The 17484-nt window shown below is 42.7% G+C and overlaps 1 protein-coding gene across 3 annotated transcripts in view; it reads right to left on the bottom strand.

Annotated features, from left to right (window-relative positions):
• The window catches only part of DENND5B (DENN domain containing 5B), a 254424-nt gene that overhangs the window by 28012 nt on the left and 208928 nt on the right, over window positions 1-17484 (bottom strand). The gene's annotated exons all lie outside the window — the stretch shown is intronic.

Raw genomic sequence — 17484 nt, 5'->3', positions numbered from 1 at the left:
CCTCAACAGGGATAGTAGTACGCTTAGCTAGGGTAGAAACTGCTCCCTCCACCTTAGGGACCGTCTGCCATAAGTCCTGTGTGGCGGCATCTATTGGAAACAATTTCTTAAAAATAGGAGGGGGAGAGAACGGTACATTCCTTAGTAATAATTTCTGAAAACCTTTTAGGTATTGGAAAAGCATCAGTGAAAACAGGCACTGCATAGTATTTATCCAATCTGCACTGCAGATGGCGTCACAGTCTGGCACTGCAATGGCGTCACAGTCATTCAGAGTAGCTAAAACCTCCCTGAGCAACACACTGAGGTGTTCAAGCTTAAATTTAAATGTTGCCATATCAGAATCAGGTTGAATCATCTTCCCTGAGTCAGAAACATCACCCACAGAAAGAAGCTCTCCTTCCTCAGCTTCTGCATATTGTGAGGGGGTATCAGAAATAGCTACTAAAGCGTCAGAGTGCTCTATATTCCTTCTAACCCCAGAGCTGTCTCGCTTTCCTTGTAACCCAGGTAGTCTGGATAATACCGCTGACAGTGTATTATCCATTACTGCCACCATGTCTTGTAAAGTAAACGCCATGGGCGTGCTAGATGTATTTGGCGCCTCTTGAGCGTGAGTCCCTTGAGCGGGAGTCAAAGGCTCTGACACGTGGGGCGAGTTAGTCGGCATAACTTCCCCCTTGTCAGATTCCTCTGGTGATAAATCTTATAAAGACAGAATATGGTCTTTATAACAAAGTGAAATCAGTACATTTGGTACACATTCTAAGAGGGGGTTCCACCATGGCTTCTAAACATAATGAACAAGGAGTTTCCTCTATGTCAGACATGTTTAAACAGACTAGCAATGAGACCAGCAAGCTCGGAAAACACTTTACAGAAAGTTAACAAGCAAAAAATAAAAACGGTACTGTGCCTTTAAGAAAAATAAAAAAGGTCAGAATTTAAAAAACAGTGAAAAAAAGTAGTAAATCAAACGAAATTTTTACAGTGTGTATAATAGGCTAACAGAGCATTGCACCCACTTGCAAATGGATGATTAACCCCTTAGTTTCAAAAACGGATCAAAAAAACGAAATAGACGTTTTTTAACAGTCACAACAAACTGCCACAGCTCTGCTGTGGCCCTACCTTGCCATACAAACGACTTTGGAAAGCACCAAAACCCTTCAGAGAGGTCCTAAGCATTCAGGGAACTCCTTCAGGAAAACTGGATGTCTCAGTTTGCAAAAGTTAATGCGCATCTAGGCGCGAAATTAGGCCCCTCCCACTTCTTGTCTACACAGTGAGAGGCCTAACAAAAACATAATTTATGCTTACCTGATAAATTCCTTTCTCCTGTAGTGTAGTCAGTCCACGGGTCATCCATTACTTATGGGATTATATCTCCTCCCTAACAGGAAGTGCAAGAGGATCACCCAAGCAGAGCTGCTATATAGCTCCTCCCCTCTACGTCATACCCAGTCATTCGACCGAAACCAAACGAGAAAGGAGAAACTATAGGGTGCAGTGGTGACTGGAGTTTAATTTAAAATTTAGACCTGCCTTAAAAAACAGGGCGGGCCGTGGACTGACTACACTACAGGAGAAAGGAATTTATCAGGTAAGCATAAATTATGTTTTCTCCTGTTAAGTGTAGTCAGTCCACGGGTCATCCATTACTTATGGGATACCAATACCAAAGCTAAAAGTACACGGATGACGGGAGGGACAGGCAGGATCTTTACACGGAAGGAACCACTGCCTGTAGAACCTCTCTCCCAAAAACAGCCTCCGAAGAAGCAAAAGTGTCAAATTTGTAAAATTTTGAAAAAGTGTGAAGTGAAGACCAAGTTGCAGCCTTGCAAATCTGTTCAACAGAGGCCTCATTCTTAAAGGCCCAAGTGGAAGCCACAGCTCTAGTAGAATGAGCTGTAATCCTTTCAGGAGGCTGCTGTCCAGCAGTCTCATAGGCTAAACGTATTATGCTACGAAGCCAAAAAGAGAGAGAGGTAGCCGAAGCTTTTTGACCTCTCCTCTGTCCAGAATAAACGACAAACAGAGAAGAAGTTTGTCTAAAATCCTTAGTTGCCTGCAAATAAAATTTCAGGGCACGGACGACGTCCAGATTGTGCAGAAGTCGTTCCTTCTTTGAAGAAGGGTTAGGGCACAATGATGGAACAACAATCTCTTGATTGATATTCTTGTTAGTGACTACCTTAGGTAAGAACCCAGGTTTAGTACGCAGAACTACCTTGTCTGAATGAAAAATCAGATAAGGAGAATCACAATGTAAGGCCGATAACTCAGAGACTCTTCGAGCCGAGGAAATAGCCATTAAAAACAGAACTTTCCAAGATAACAGCTTGATATCAATGGAATGAAGGGGTTCAAACGGAACACCTTGCAGAACGTTAAGAACTAAGTTTAAGCTCCACGGCGGAGCAACAGTCTTAAACACAGGCTTAATCCTAGCCAAAGCCTGACAAAAAGCCTGAACGTCTGGAACTTCTGACAGACGTTTGTGTAAAAGGATAGACAGAGCTGAGATCTGTCCCTTTAATGAACTAGCAGATAAGCCCTTTTCTAAACCTTCTTGTAGAAAAGACAATATCCTAGGAATCCTAACCTTACTCCATGAGTAACTCTTGGATTCGCACCAATATATCCATGCAGTCAGCCTCAGAGAAATTAGATTTGGATGTTTGAAAGGACCCTCAATCAGAAGGTCCTGTCTCAGAGGCAGAGACCATGGTGGACAGGACGACATGTCCACTAGATCTGCATACCAGGTCCTGCGTGGCCACGCAGGCGCTATTAGAATCATTGATGCTCTCTCCTGTTTGATCCTGGCAATCAATCGAGGAAGCATTGGGAAGGGTGGAAACACATAAGCCATGTTGAAAACCCAAGGTGCTGTCAGAGCATCTATCAGTACCGCTCCCGGGTCCCTGGACCTGGATCCGTAACAAGGAAGCTTGGCATTCTGCGAGACGCCATGAGATCCATATCTGGTTTGCCCCAATGATGAAGCAGTTGGGCAAACACCTCCGGATGAAGTTCCCACTCCCCCGGATGAAAAGTCTGGCGACTTAGGAAATCCGCCTCCCAGTTCTCCACGCCTGGGATGTGGATCGCTGACAGGTGGCAAGAGTGAGACTCTGCCCAGCGAATTATCTTTGAGACTTCCATCATCGCTAGGGAACTCCTTGTCCCTCCCTGATGGTTGATGTAAGCCACAGTCGTGATGTTGTCCGACTGAAACCTGATGAACCTCAGAGTTGCTAACTGAGGCCAAGCCAGAAGAGCATTTAAAACTGCTCTTAATTCCAGAATGTTTATTGGAAGGAGTCTCTCCTCCTGAGTCCATGATCCCTGAGCCTTCAGGGAATTCCAGACAGCGCCCCAACCTAGCAGGCTGGCGTCTGTTGTTACAATCGTCCAATCTGGCCTGCTGAAGGGCATCCCCCTGGACAGATGTGGCCGAGAAAGCCACCATAGAAGAGAATCTCTGGTCTCTTGATCCAGATTTAGCATAGGGGACAAATCTGAGTAATCCCCATTCCACTGACTTAGCATGCACAATTGCAGCGGTCTGAGATGCAGGCGTGCAAAAGGTACTATGTCCATTGCCGCTACCATTAAGCCGATTACCTCCATGCATTGAGCCACTGACGGGTGTTGAATGGAATGAAGGACACGGCAAGCATTTAGAAAATTTGATAACCTGTCCTCTGTCAGGTAAATTTTCATTTCTACAGAATCTATAAGAGTCCCTAAGAAGGGAACTCTTGTGAGTGGCAATAGAGAACTCTTTTCTACGTTCACCTTCCACCCATGCGACCTTAGAAATGCCAGAACTAACCCTGTATGAGACTTGGCAGTTTGGAAACTTGACGCTTGTATCAGAATGTCGTCTAGGTACGGAGCTACCGCTATTCCTCGCGGTCTTAGTACCGCCAGAAGAGAGCCCAGAACCTTTGTAAAGATTCTTGGAGCTGTAGCTAACCCGAAGGGAAGAGCTACAAACTGGTAATGCCTGTTTAGGAAGGCAAACCTTAGATACCGGTAATGATCCTTGTGAATCGGTATGTGAAGGTAGGCATCCTTTAAATCCACTGTGGTCATGTACTGACCCTCTTGGATCATAGGTAAGATGGTTCGAATAGTTTCCATTTTGAACGATGGAACTCTTAGGAATTTCTTTAGGATCTTTAATTCCAAGATTGGTCTGAAGGTTCCCTCTTTTTTGGGAACCGCAAACAGATTTGAGTAAAACCCTTGTCCGTGTTCCGACCGCGGAACTGGGTGGATCACTCCCATTAGTAAAAGGTCTTGTACACAGCGTAGAAACGCCTCTTTCTTTATCTGGTTTGCTGACAACCTTGAAAGATGAAATCTCCCTTTTGGAGGAGAAGCTTTGAAGTCCAGAAGATATCCCTGAGATATGATCTCTAACGCCCAGGGATCCTGGACATCTCTTGCCCAAGCCTGGGCGAAGAGAGAAAGTCTGCCCCCCACTAGATCCGTTTCCGGATCGGGGGCCCTCACTTCATGCTGTCTTAGGGGCAGCAGCAGGTTTTCTGGCCTGCTTGCCCTTGTTCCAGGACTGGTTAGGTTTCCAGCCCTGTCTGTAGCGAGCAACAGTTCCTTCCTGTCTTGGAGCGGAGGAAGTTGATGCTGCTCCTGCCTTGAAGTTACGAAAGGCACGAAAATTAGACTGTTTAGCCCTTGGTTTGGCCCTGTCTTGAGGCAGGGCATGGCCCTTACCTCCAGTAATGTCAGCGATAATTTCTTTCAAACCGGGCCCGAATAATGTCTGCCCTTTGAAAGGAATGTTAAGCAATTTAGATTTAGAAGTCACATCGGCTGACCAGGATTTAAGCCACAGCGCCCTACGCGCTTGAATGGCGAATCCGGAGTTCTTAGCCGTGAGTTTAGTTAAGTGTACTACGGCATCAGAAATAAATGAATTAGCTAGCTTAAGGACTTTAAGCTTGTCTATAATCTCATCCAATGGAGCTGTGCTAAGGGTCTCTTCCAGAGACTCAAACCAGAATGCCGCCGCAGCCGTGACAGGCGCAATGCATGCAAGGGGTTGTAATATAAAACCTTGCTGAACAAACATTTTCTTAAGGTAACCCTCTAACTTTTTATCCATTGGATCTGAAAAAGCACAGCTATCCTCCACCGGGATAGTAGTGCGCTTAGCCAGAGTAGAAACTGCTCCCTCCACCTTAGGGACCGTCTGCCATAAGTCCCGTGTGGTGGCGTCTATTGGAAACATTTTTCTAAATATAGGAGGGGGTGAAAAAGGCACACCGGGTCTATCCCACTCCTTGTTAACAATTTCTGTAAGCCTTTTAGGTATAGGAAAAACGTCAGTACACGCCGGTACCGCAAAATATTTATCCAGCCTACATACTTTCTCTGGAATTGCAACCGTGTTACAATCATTCAGAGCCGCTAATACCTCCCCTAGTAATACACGGAGGTTCTCAAGCTAAAATTTAAAATTTGAAATGTCTGAGTCCAGTTTACTTGGATCAGATCCGTCACCCACAGAATGAAGCTCTCCGTCCTCATGTTCTGCAAATTGTGACGCAGTATCAGACATGGCTCTATTATTATCAGCGCACTCTGTTCTTACCCCAGAGTGATCGCGTTTACCCCTAAATTCTGGCAATTTAGATAGTACTTCAGTCATAACATTAGCCATGTCTTGCAAAGTGATTTGTATGGGCCGCCCTGATGTACTTGGCGCCACAATATCACGCACCTCCTGAGCGGGAGGCGAAGGTACTGACACGTGAGGAGAGTTAGTCGGCATAACTTCCCCCTCGTTGTCTGGTGATAATTTCTTTACATGTGCAGATTGGCTTTTATTTAAAGTAGCATCAATGCAATTAGTACACAAATTTCTATTGGGCTCCACATTGGCCTTTAAACATAGTGAACAAAGAGATTCATCTGTGTCAGACATGTTTAAACAAACTAGCAATGAGACTAGCAAGCTTGGAAATACTTTTCTAAATAAATTTACAAGCAATATAAAAAACGCTACTGTGCCTTTAAGAAGCACAAAAAAACTGTCACAGTTGAAATAACAATGAACCAAAATAGTTATAGCAACCAATTTTTCACAGTAAATGTATTAAGTTAGCAAAGGATTGCACCCACCAGCAAATGGATGATTAACTCCTTAATACCCAAAAAAACGGATAACAATTTAATATTAACGTTTTTATCACAGTCAAAACACACTATCACAGGTCTGCTGTGAGTGATTACCTCCCTCAAAACTAGTTTTGGAGACCCCTGAGCTCTGAAGACGACGTCCTGGATCATGGAGGAAGAAATAGGAAGACTGTGACTAAATTTTTACTGCGCAATAAAGCGCTAAAATAGGCCCCTCCCACTCATATTACAACAGTGGGGAAGCTCAGTAAACTGATTTTATTCAGAAACAAACGACAGCCATGTGGTAAAAATCATGCCCATAAAGTTTTATCACCAAGTACCTCAGAAAAAACGATTAACATGCCAGTAAACGTTTTAAAAATGAAATTATGAAATGTTATTAATAAGCCTGCTGCTAGTCGCTTTCCCTGCAGTGTAGGCTCAAATATTAAATATAGACAGTATTTTCTTAGTGAAATTCCATTCCCCAGAAATACCTCAGAGTATACATACATACATATCAGCCTGATACCAGTCGCTACTACTGCATTTAAGGCTGCACTTACATTACATCGGTATTAGCAGTATTTTCTCAGTCAATTCCATTCCTTAGAAAATAATATACTGCAACATACCTCCTTGCAGGTGAACCCTGCCTGCTATCCCCTGTTCTGAAGTTACCTCACTCCTCAGAATGGCCGAGAACAGCAAGTGGATCTTAGTTACGACCGCTAAGATCATAGACAAACTCAGGTAGATTCTTCTTCTAATGCTGCCTGAGAAGAAACAACACACTCCGGTGCTGTTTAAAATAACAAACTTTTGATTGAAGAAATAAAAACTAAGTTTAACAACCACAGTCCTCTCACACGTCCTATCTATTAGTTAGGTGCAAGAGAATGACTGGGTATGACGTAGAGGGGAGGAGCTATATAGCAGCTCTGCTTGGGTGATCCTCTTGCACTTCCTGTTAGGGAGGAGATATAATCCCATAAGTAATGGATGACCCGTGGACTGACTACACTTAACAGGAGAAACTATCCTAGGCAAATTTTAGCCAGCCATGTGGAAAAAAACTGGGCCCCAATAAAGTTTATCACCAAAAGCATATAAAAAACGTTTAAGCACTCCCAGCAAACGTTTATATTTCAGTAATTTGAAAAAATAATAAGAGTGTTACCTCTAATAGTAAGCATGATACTAGTCGTTATTAAATCACTGTAATCAGGCTTACCTTAAATAAATCCGGTATCAACAGCATTTTCTAGCATATACATTTCTCTAGAAAAATTTAGACTGCACATACCTCATAGCAGGATACCCTGCACGCCATTCCCCAAGCTGAAGTTACCTCTCTCTTCAGTTATGTGTGAGAACAGCAATGGATCTTAGTTACAACCTGCTAAGATCATTAGAGACCACAGGCAGACTCTTCTTCTATTTTCTGCCTGAGACCAAAATAGTACAACTCCGGTACCATTTAAAAATAACAAACTTTTGAATTGAGGAAAAATAACTAAACTACACCACATCTCTCTAACTGCTTCAATGCTTGTCGAGAGCTTCAAGAGAATGACTGGGGGTGGCAGTTAGGGGAGGAGCTATATAGACAGCTCTGCTGTGGGTGATCCTCTTGCAGCTTCCTATTGGGAAGGAGAATATCCCACAAGTAATGGATGATCCGTGGACTGGATACACCTTACAAGAGAAAAGACAACATCTCTGTATCAAATTTTGCTAGTTGCAAAGATCACGCCTGAACCAAGGTGTAGTCTAGATAAGGTGCCACCACAATTCCCTGGGATCTAATCACTGCCAAAAGAGCTCCCAGAACCTTTGTGAATACTCTGGGAGCTGTGGCAAGACCAAACGGAAGAGCAATAAACTGGAAATGCTTGTCCAGAAAGGCAAATCTTAGGAACTGGTAATGATCCCTGTGAATGGGAACGTGTAAATACGCGTCCTTCAGGTCTATGGTCGTTATGAACTGACCTTCGTGAACCAATGGAAGAATGGAACGAATAGTTTCTATCTCAATGGATGGAACCCTGAGGAATTTGTCGAGGCACTTGAGATCTAGGATTGGTCGAAAAGTTCCCTCCTTTTTGGGAACCACAAATAGATTTGAATAGAATCCTAGACTTTGTTCCTTTAGAGGGACTGATACGACTCCTCTCAGGGAGGATAGGTCCTTTAACGCAATTTAAGAAGGCCTCCCTCTTTACCTGGTTTGAGTATAGTCTTGATAGGAGAAATCTGCTCCATGGAGGGGGAGACTTAAAACCTATTTTGTAACCCTGGGATTCTATGTCCACAGCCCATGGATCTGAAACATCTCGTATCCAAGCCTGATGAAAAAGAGAAAGCCTGCCCCCACCTGATCCAAAGTTGGATCGGGGGCAGACCCTTCATGCTGATTCAGAGTCAGTGGAAGGCTTCTTGTTTTGTTTTCCCTTATTCCATGGCTGGCTGGTTTTCCAAGAGGACCTGGATTGGTCTGGTTTGGAAGAAGAATAGGACGACTTCTGTCCCTTAAAATTCCGAAAGGAACGAAAATTAGAAGTCTAACGACCCTTAGGTCTATTCTTCTTGTCTTGAGGTAGAAAAGATCCCTTTCCACCTGTAATCTCTGAAATGATCTCCGCCAGACCAGGTCCAAACAAAGTCTTACCCTTATAGGGCAAAGCCGAAAGCTTGGTTTTTGAAGAAACATCAGCTGACCAATATTTAAACCACAGAGCTCTGCGAGCTAAAACAGTGAAGCTAGATATCTTAGCCCCCAGTCTAATTAACTGCATGTTGGCATCACAGATAAAGGTATTGGCCAGTTTAAGAGCCTTGATCCTGTCTTGGATCTCCTCTACAGTAGTCTCTTCTGAAATCAGATCAGATGGAGCATCACACCAATAAGATACTGCTCCCGCAACCGTGACAATACTTGCCGCAGGTTGCCACTGTAAACCCTGATGGACATACATCTTTTTTTTAAATAAGCCTCAAGCTTTTTATCCATAGGATCCTTAAAAGAACAACTATCCTCTATAGGAATGGTAGTTCTCTTAGCTAGAGTAGAAATAGCACCTTCTACCTTAGGAATAGTGCACCATGAGTCTTGAATAGAGTCAGCAACAGGAAACATCTTTTTAAAAACAGATGAAGGGAAAACGGTACCTCTGGCTAATCCCATTCCTGTGCTATAACTTCTGAAAATTTTCTAGGAATCGAACTCTATCCAGCTAAGAAGACGTCCTAGTGTTGGCTGTCTTTAAATTAAAATTTAAAGCACAAGGAACAAAATTGCATTGGCAGGACAATTTGAGCCTCTAAACATAGTAAGCATTTGTCCACAGACATTGACTGATCTAATTCAGAATCCATTACTGTAGTTACAGCCACAAAAAAATAGAACCCAAAATTAAATTAAAATAATTTGAGGTTCATAATCTTAAACACCAAAAAAATATAATTTATGCTTACCTGATAAATTCATTTCTCCTGTAGTGTAGTCAGTCCACGGGTCATCCATTACTTATGGGATTATATCTCCTCCCTAACAGGAAGTGCAAGAGGATCACCCAAGCAGAGCTGCTACATAGCTCCTCCCCTCTACGTCATATCCAGTCATTCGACCGAAACCATACGAGAAAGGAGAAACTATAGGGTGCAGTGGTGACTGTAGTTTAATTAAAATTTAGAGCTGCCGTAAAAAACAGGGCGGGCCGTGGACTGACTACACTACAGGAGAAATGAATTTATCAGGTAAGCATAAATTATATTTTCTCCTGTTAAGTGTAGTCAGTCCACGGGTCATCCATTACTTATGGGATACCAATACCAAAGCTAAAAGTACACGGATGACGGGAGGGACAGGCAGGATCTTTACACGGAAGGAACCACTGCCTGTAGAACCTCTCTCCCAAAAACAGCCTCCGAAGAAGCAAAAGTGTCAAATTTGTAAAATTTTGAAAAAGTGTGAAGTGAAGACCAAGTTGCAGCCTTGCAAATCTGTTCAACAGAGGCCTCATTCTTAAAGGCCCAAGTGGAAGCCACAGCTCTAGTAGAATGAGCTGTAATCCTTTCAGGAGGCTGCTGTCCAGCAGTCTCATAGGCTAAACGTATTATGCTACGAAGCCAAAAAGAGAGAGAGGTAGCCGAAGCTTTTTGACCTCTCCTCTGTCCAGAATAAACGACAAACAGAGAAGAAGTTTGTCTAAAATCCTTAGTTGCCTGCAAATAAAATTTCAGGGCACGGACGACGTCCAGATTGTGCAGAAGTCGTTCCTTCTTTGAAGAAGGGTTAGGGCACAATGATGGAACAACAATCTCTTGATTGATATTCTTGTTAGTGACTACCTTAGGTAAGAACCCAGGTTTAGTACGCAGAACTACCTTGTCTGAATGAAAAATCAGATAAGGAGAATCACAATGTAAGGCCGATAACTCAGAGACTCTTCGAGCCGAGGAAATAGCCATTAAAAACAGAACTTTCCAAGATAACAGCTTGATATCAATGGAATGAAGGGGTTCAAACGGAACACCTTGCAGAACGTTAAGAACTAAGTTTAAGCTCCACGGCGGAGCAACAGTCTTAAACACAGGCTTAATCCTAGCCAAAGCCTGACAAAAAGCCTGAACGTCTGGAACTTCTGACAGACGTTTGTGTAAAAGGATAGACAGAGCTGAGATCTGTCCCTTTAATGAACTAGCAGATAAACCCTTTTCTAAACCTTCTTGTAGAAAAGACAATATCCTAGGAATCCTAACCTTACTCCATGAGTAACTCTTGGATTCGCACCAATGTAAGTATTTACGCCATATTTTATGGTAAATTTTCCTGGTAACAGGTTTCCTAGCCTGTATTAAGGTATCAATCACTGACTCCGAGAATCCACGCTTTGATAGAATCAAGCGTTCAATCTCCATGCAGTCAGCCTCAGAGAAATTAGATTTGGATGTTTGAAAGGACCCTGAATCAGAAGGTCCTGTCTCAGAGGCAGAGACCATGGTGGACAGGACGACATGTCCACTAGATCTGCATACCAGGTCCTGCGTGGCCACGCAGGCGCTATTAGAATCACCGATGCTCTCTCCTGTTTGATCCTGGCAATCAATCGAGGAAGCATCGGGAAAGGTGGAAACACATAAGCCATGTTGAAGACCCAAGGTGCTGTCAGAGCATCTATCAGTACCGCTCCCGGGTCCCTGGACCTGGATCCGTAACAAGGAAGCTTGGCGTTCTGGCGAGACGCCATGAGATCCAGATCTGGTTTGCCCCAAAGATGAAGCAGTTGGGCAAACACCTCCGGATGCAGTTCCCACTCCCCCGGATGAAAGGTCTGGCGACTTAGAAAATCCGTCTCCCAGTTCTCCACGCCTGGGATGTGGATCGCTGACAGGTGGCAAGAGTGAGACTCTGCCCAGCGAATTATCTTTGAGACTTCCATCATCGCTAGGGAACTCCTTGTTCCTCCTTGATGGTTGATGTAAGCCACAGTCGTGATGTTGTCCGAATGAAACCTGATGAACCTCAGAGTTGCTAACTGAGGCCAAGCCAGAAGAGCATTGAAAATTGCTCTTAATTCCAGAATGTTTATTGGAAGGAGTCTCTCCTCCTGAGTCCATGATCCCTGAGCCTTCAGGGAATTCCAGACTGCGCCCCAACCTAGAAGGCTGGCGTCCGTTGTTACAATCGTCCAATCTGGCCTGCGGAAGGGCATCCCCTTGGACAGATGTGGCCACCATAGAAGAGAATCTCTGGTCTCTTGATCCAGATTTAGCAGAGGGGACAAATCTGAGTAATCCCCATTAGACTGACTTAGCATGCACAATTGCAGCGGTCTGAGATGCAGGCGCGCAAATGGTACTATGTCCATTGCCGCTACCATTAAGCCGATTACCTCCATGCACTGAGCCACTGACGGGTGTTGAATGGAATGAAGGACACGGCAAGCATTTAGAAGTTTTGATAACCTGTCCTCCGTCAGGTAAATTTTCATTTCTACAGAATCTATAAGAGTCCCTAGAAAGGGAACTCTTGTGAGTGGCAATAGAGAACTCTTTTCTACGTTCATCTTCCACCCATGCGACCTTAGAAATGCCAGAACTAACTCAGACTTGGCAGTTTGGAAACTTGACGCTTGTATCAGAATGTCGTCTAGGTACGGAGCTACCGCTATGCCTCGCGGTCTTGGTACCGCCAGAAGAGAGCCCAGAACCTTTGTAAAGATTCTTGGAGCCGTAGCTAACCCGAAGGGAAGAGCTACAAACTGGTAATGCCTGTTTAGGAAGGCAAATCTTAGATACCGGTAATGATCCTTGTGAATCGGTATGTGAAGGTAGGCATCCTTTAAATCCACTGTGGTCATGTACTGACCCTCTTGGATCGTGGGTAAGATGGTTCGAATAGTTTCCATTTTGAACGATGGAACTCTTAGGAATTTGTTTAGGATCTTTAAGTCCAAGATTGGTCTGAAGGTTCCCTCTTTTTTGGGAACCACAAACAGATTTGAATAGAATCCTTGCCCGTGTTCCGACCGCGGAACTGGGTGGATCACTCCCATTAGTAAAAGGTCTTGTACACAGCGTAGAAACGCCTCTTTCTTTATCTGGTTTGCTGATAACCTTGAAAGAAATCTCCCTTGTGGAGGAGAAGCTTTGAAGTCCAGAAGATATCCCTGAGATATGATCTCCAACGCCCAGGGATCCTGGACATCTCTTGCCCAAGCCTGGGCGAAGAGAGAGTCTGCCCCCCACTAGATCCGTTTCCGGATCGGGGGCCCTCACTTCATGCTGTCTTAGGGGCAGCAGCAGGTTTTCTGGCCTGCTTGCCCTTGTTCCAGGACTGGTTAGGTTTCCAGCCCTGTCTGTAGCGAGCAACAGTTCCTTCCTGTCTTGGAGCGGAGGAAGTTGATGCTGCTCCTGCCTTGAAGTTACGAAAGGCACGAAAATTAGACTGTTTAGCCTTTGGTTTGGCCCTGTCTTGAGGCAGGGCATGGCCCTTACCTCCAGTAATGTCAGCAATAATTTCTTTCAAGCCGGGCTCGAATAATGTCTGCCCTTTGAAAGGAATATTAAGCAATTTAGATTTAGAAGTCACGTCAGCTGACCAGGATTTAAGCCACAGCGCTCTACGCGCTTGAATGGCGAATCCGGAGTTCTTAGCCGTAAGTTTGGTTAAGTGTACTACGGCATCAGAAATAAATGAATTAGCTAGCTTAAGGGCTTTAAGCTTGTTCATAATCTCATCCAATGGAGCTGTGCTAAGGGTCTCTTCCAGAGACTCAAACCAGAATGCCGCCGCCGCAGCAGTGACAGGCGCGATGCATGCAAGGGGTTGTAATATAAAACCTTGCTGAACAAACATTTTCTTAAGGTAACCCTCTAACTTTTTATCCATTGGATCTGAAAAAGCACAGCTATCCTCCACCGGGATAGTGGTGCGCTTAGCCAGAGTAGAAACTGCTCCTTCCACCTTAGGGACCGTCTGCCATAGGTCCCGTGTGGTGGCATCTATTGGAAACATTTTTCTAAATATAGGAGGGGGTGAAAAGGGCACACCGGGTCTATCCCACTCCTTGTTAACAATTTCTGTAAGCCTTTTAGGTATAGGAGAAACGTCAGTACACGTCGGTACCGCAAAATATTTATCCAGCCTACATACTTTCTCTGGAATTGCAACCGTGTTACAATCATTCAGAGCCGCTAATACCTCCCCTAGTAATACACGGAGGTTCTCAAGCTAAAATTTAAAATTTGAAATGTCTGAATCCAGTTTACTTGGATCAGATCCGTCAAACAACAGAATGAAGCTCTCCGTCCTCATGTTCTGCAAATTGTGACGCAGTATCAGACATGGCTCTATTATTATCAGCGCACTCTGTTCTTACCCCCAGAGTGATCACGTTTACCTCTTAATTCTGGCAATTTAGATAGTACTTCAGTCATAACATTAGCCATGTCTTGCAAAGTGATTTGTATGGGCCGCCCTGATGTACTCGGCGCCACAATATCACGCACCTCCTGAGCGGGAGGCGAAGGTACTGACACGTGAGGAGAGTTAGTCGGCATAACTTCCCCGTCGTTGTCTGGTGATATCTTTTTAACATGTAAAGTTTGACTTTTATTCAAAGTAACATCTATACATTGAGTGCACAAATTTCTATTGGGCTCCACATTGGCCTTTAAACATAATGAACAAACAGATTCATTTGTGTCAGACATGTTTAAACAGTTCCGGAATAGCGGAAGTGCGGGCGTTACGTGAGCGGGAAGAAATACACTACGCCACTAAAGCGCATAAATTAGAGAGAAAACGGCTTAAAATGAAAACCGTTGAACTCTCTAAAAACATATGATAAGATCATCATAATCTATGCCAATATACAAAGAAGTGCTTAAAAATAAAAACCGCTAAGCAAAAGCTATGCAAAATGTCCCATGCAAAGTATTGTCCCAACAATAAAGGTATAACCCCTCATCCAAGTGAAAAGTCTCTCTTACTGATAACCTTATGTCTCAAATGTTAAGCACATAATGTAAATCTGTCCCAAAATAAAATTGTATCCTTAAAGGACCAGTCAACACAGTAGATTTGCATAATCAACAAATGCAAGATAACAAGACAATGCAATAGCACTTAGTCTGAACTTCAAATAAATACATTTTTTTTCTGACAATTTTAAAAGTTATGTATTTTTCCACTCCCCCTGTACCATGTGACAGCCATCAGTCATTCACAAATGCAAATAAAGTTTAAATACAAAAAGACTGTGCACATTTTGTTAATGGAAGTAAATTGGAAAGTTGTTTAAAATGGCATGCTCTATCTGAAAAATGAAAGTTTAATTTTGATTGAGTGTCCCTTTAACTAAAAAAAAGAATAAGTTGTCCCAGAAATGGATCCATAAAAGGATTAACCTCTTAAGTGCTGTTGTCCTTCAATACCTAGAAGGCAAAGGCACTTACCTTAGATCCTGCAGGACAGGTATTATACTCCCTGTCATGGACGAGTAGGAAGAGAGTAACCAACTCTGGCTTTTTTCAAAGGAGAAGCAAAGTTAAAATTAAAGCAAAGACTACCTCGCCGCCTTTTAACTGCTTAAAGGCCACCACTAATCTTACTAAAGAGATTGATGTGGAAACAGCTAGACCCCAATCCTTGCTTGCAGGGAAAAGTACCCATAAAACGATTAAATATCTTCAGACACCAACTTCGCACATCCTCCATTGACAGAGGCAAAGAGAATGACTGGGGATTATGAGTAAGGGAAGTTACACTTAACAGCTTTGCTGGGGTGCTCTTTGCCTCCTCCTGCTGGTCAGGAGTTGAATATCCCACTAGGAATTGGAATGACGTCATGGACTCTGCATGTCTTAGGAAAGAAAACTAATTTTCTCGCAAACAAGTTAACATTTGTAATAAAATTCTTAGAAGCAACTCGTCATAATCCAGTTTTAAATAATATAAGTTTGATATTGAAACTGTAAATTTGCTTGTTAAGGTCTCTGCTATACTCCACCTTATTCCAAAACAGATTTATTTTAGGACACTTTCAAATGTCTTTGGTTTGGGATAGTCATTTTACATGGCTATATTAGTGTTAAAGTGCAACACACAAATATTTGTATGTTGCACTTTAAAGGGATACTGAACCCAAATTTTCTCTTTCATGATTCAGATAGAGTATGCAATTTTAATCAACTTTCTAATTTACTCCTATTCTCATAATTTTTCTTCATTCTCTTGGTATCTTTATTTGAAAAAGAAGGAATGTAAGCATAAGAGCCGGCCCATTTTTGGTTCAGACCCTGGGTAGCATTTGCTGATTGGTGGCTACATTAAACCCCACTCAGCAAGCTCTACCCAGATGCTGAACCAAAGATGGGCCATCTTGTAAGCTTATATTCCTGCTTTTTCAAATAAATATACCAAAACAAAGAAAAATTTATAGAAGTAAATTAGAAAGTTGCTTAAAATTGCATACTCTATCTGAATTATGAAAGAAAAAATTTGGGTTCAGTATCCCTTTAACAATAATATATCCAATGCCAAAAATAGCTAAAGGCCATTTCCATATTTGGCATTATTTTATAAAACGAATGCAGAATTCTGAAATCATGCCTAAATATTACTAGTAACAAATTAATTGCATAAGTCATAACCCTTTGGTGCCACAGGAGGTCGCAAAACATTGTAATACTGTTAATGTTGTGCTGCACACTTTTTTTAAATGCTATGGGTGAAATTAATATTGTATAGTTATGCAATTCTGCATCACGGAGGTTTTCATACGTATCTTTTCAACAGTACAAAAGATAAAACAGTCTACTTAAATACATCAAATGAGGGCAATGTCATTAAATGTCAGACTGAAACTTACTAGGATTATAGTCAGATGTGAAGTAACTGATATTTAACACAATCTGGTATAAAAAGGAGGACACTTTATATGGAATACTGAAATTAGTGCACTTGTACGTGGTACTATTGATTTAATACTAAATCAGGCATGGCAAATTGGTGGTCGTGGACGATATGGTACGGTATGGTAAACCAGTACTGAAACATATCAGCAGAGGTTATGGAATAGGAGTATATTGTAGATCCATAAAGGGAGGGAAAAGACAAGTCCCTGGGACCAAATAGAGTGTTTATGAGAAATTTCCTATGAGGTGAAAAAGTTTCACAAACCATATATTATATACATCCCTCTGACTAGTACTGTACTCTGAGGGGAAACCGGGCCTCAATATAGACTGAAAACCCCTCTCTCTAAAAAAATCAAATGCACCTCTTCATTCTTCAACCACCTCTAGCGGAGGCAAAGTAAAGATTGAGGTATGTGTAAGGGGTTTTATAGAGCTCTTGGGGTTTGGGAATCTTTGCCTCCTTCTAGTGGTAGAGAAGAATAATGGATTGTGGACTCTCACCACCTGTATGAAAGAAAGCAAAACCTAGACTGTGTGCCATGGTTTCTGAGCCCCCAAACGGAGCAAAAAGTTGAGCTTTGGGACTTCTAGTGGACAAACTAAGTGGCCACAATTGAAAAAAGAACCCTGTGGAAGAACAGTAGACCTTCCTTAAATCTAAAAACTTGTGCAACTGAACATTTTTATGAAATATATTATGTGTGTGTTTCATTGCCCTAGGCCTAGATTAATATGCTGCCCTTAGAGCTTCTAAAATATTGATCTGCGGCCCCATATTTTAGGGAGTTGGCCATCACTGTGATAAAGGGTAAAAACTGCCTCGGGAGGAAATAATTTTCATGACTGGAAAATTGTTGCAAATAATGCTAGCATCATAAACACTTGCGCGGATGTACA

Source organism: Bombina bombina, chromosome 6 (genome assembly GCF_027579735.1).
Source record: "Bombina bombina isolate aBomBom1 chromosome 6, aBomBom1.pri, whole genome shotgun sequence".
Lineage (NCBI taxonomy): Eukaryota > Metazoa > Chordata > Amphibia > Anura > Bombinatoridae > Bombina > Bombina bombina.
Note: the sequence above shows the minus strand (reverse complement) of the source record. Positions and strands in the feature narration are given on the sequence as shown.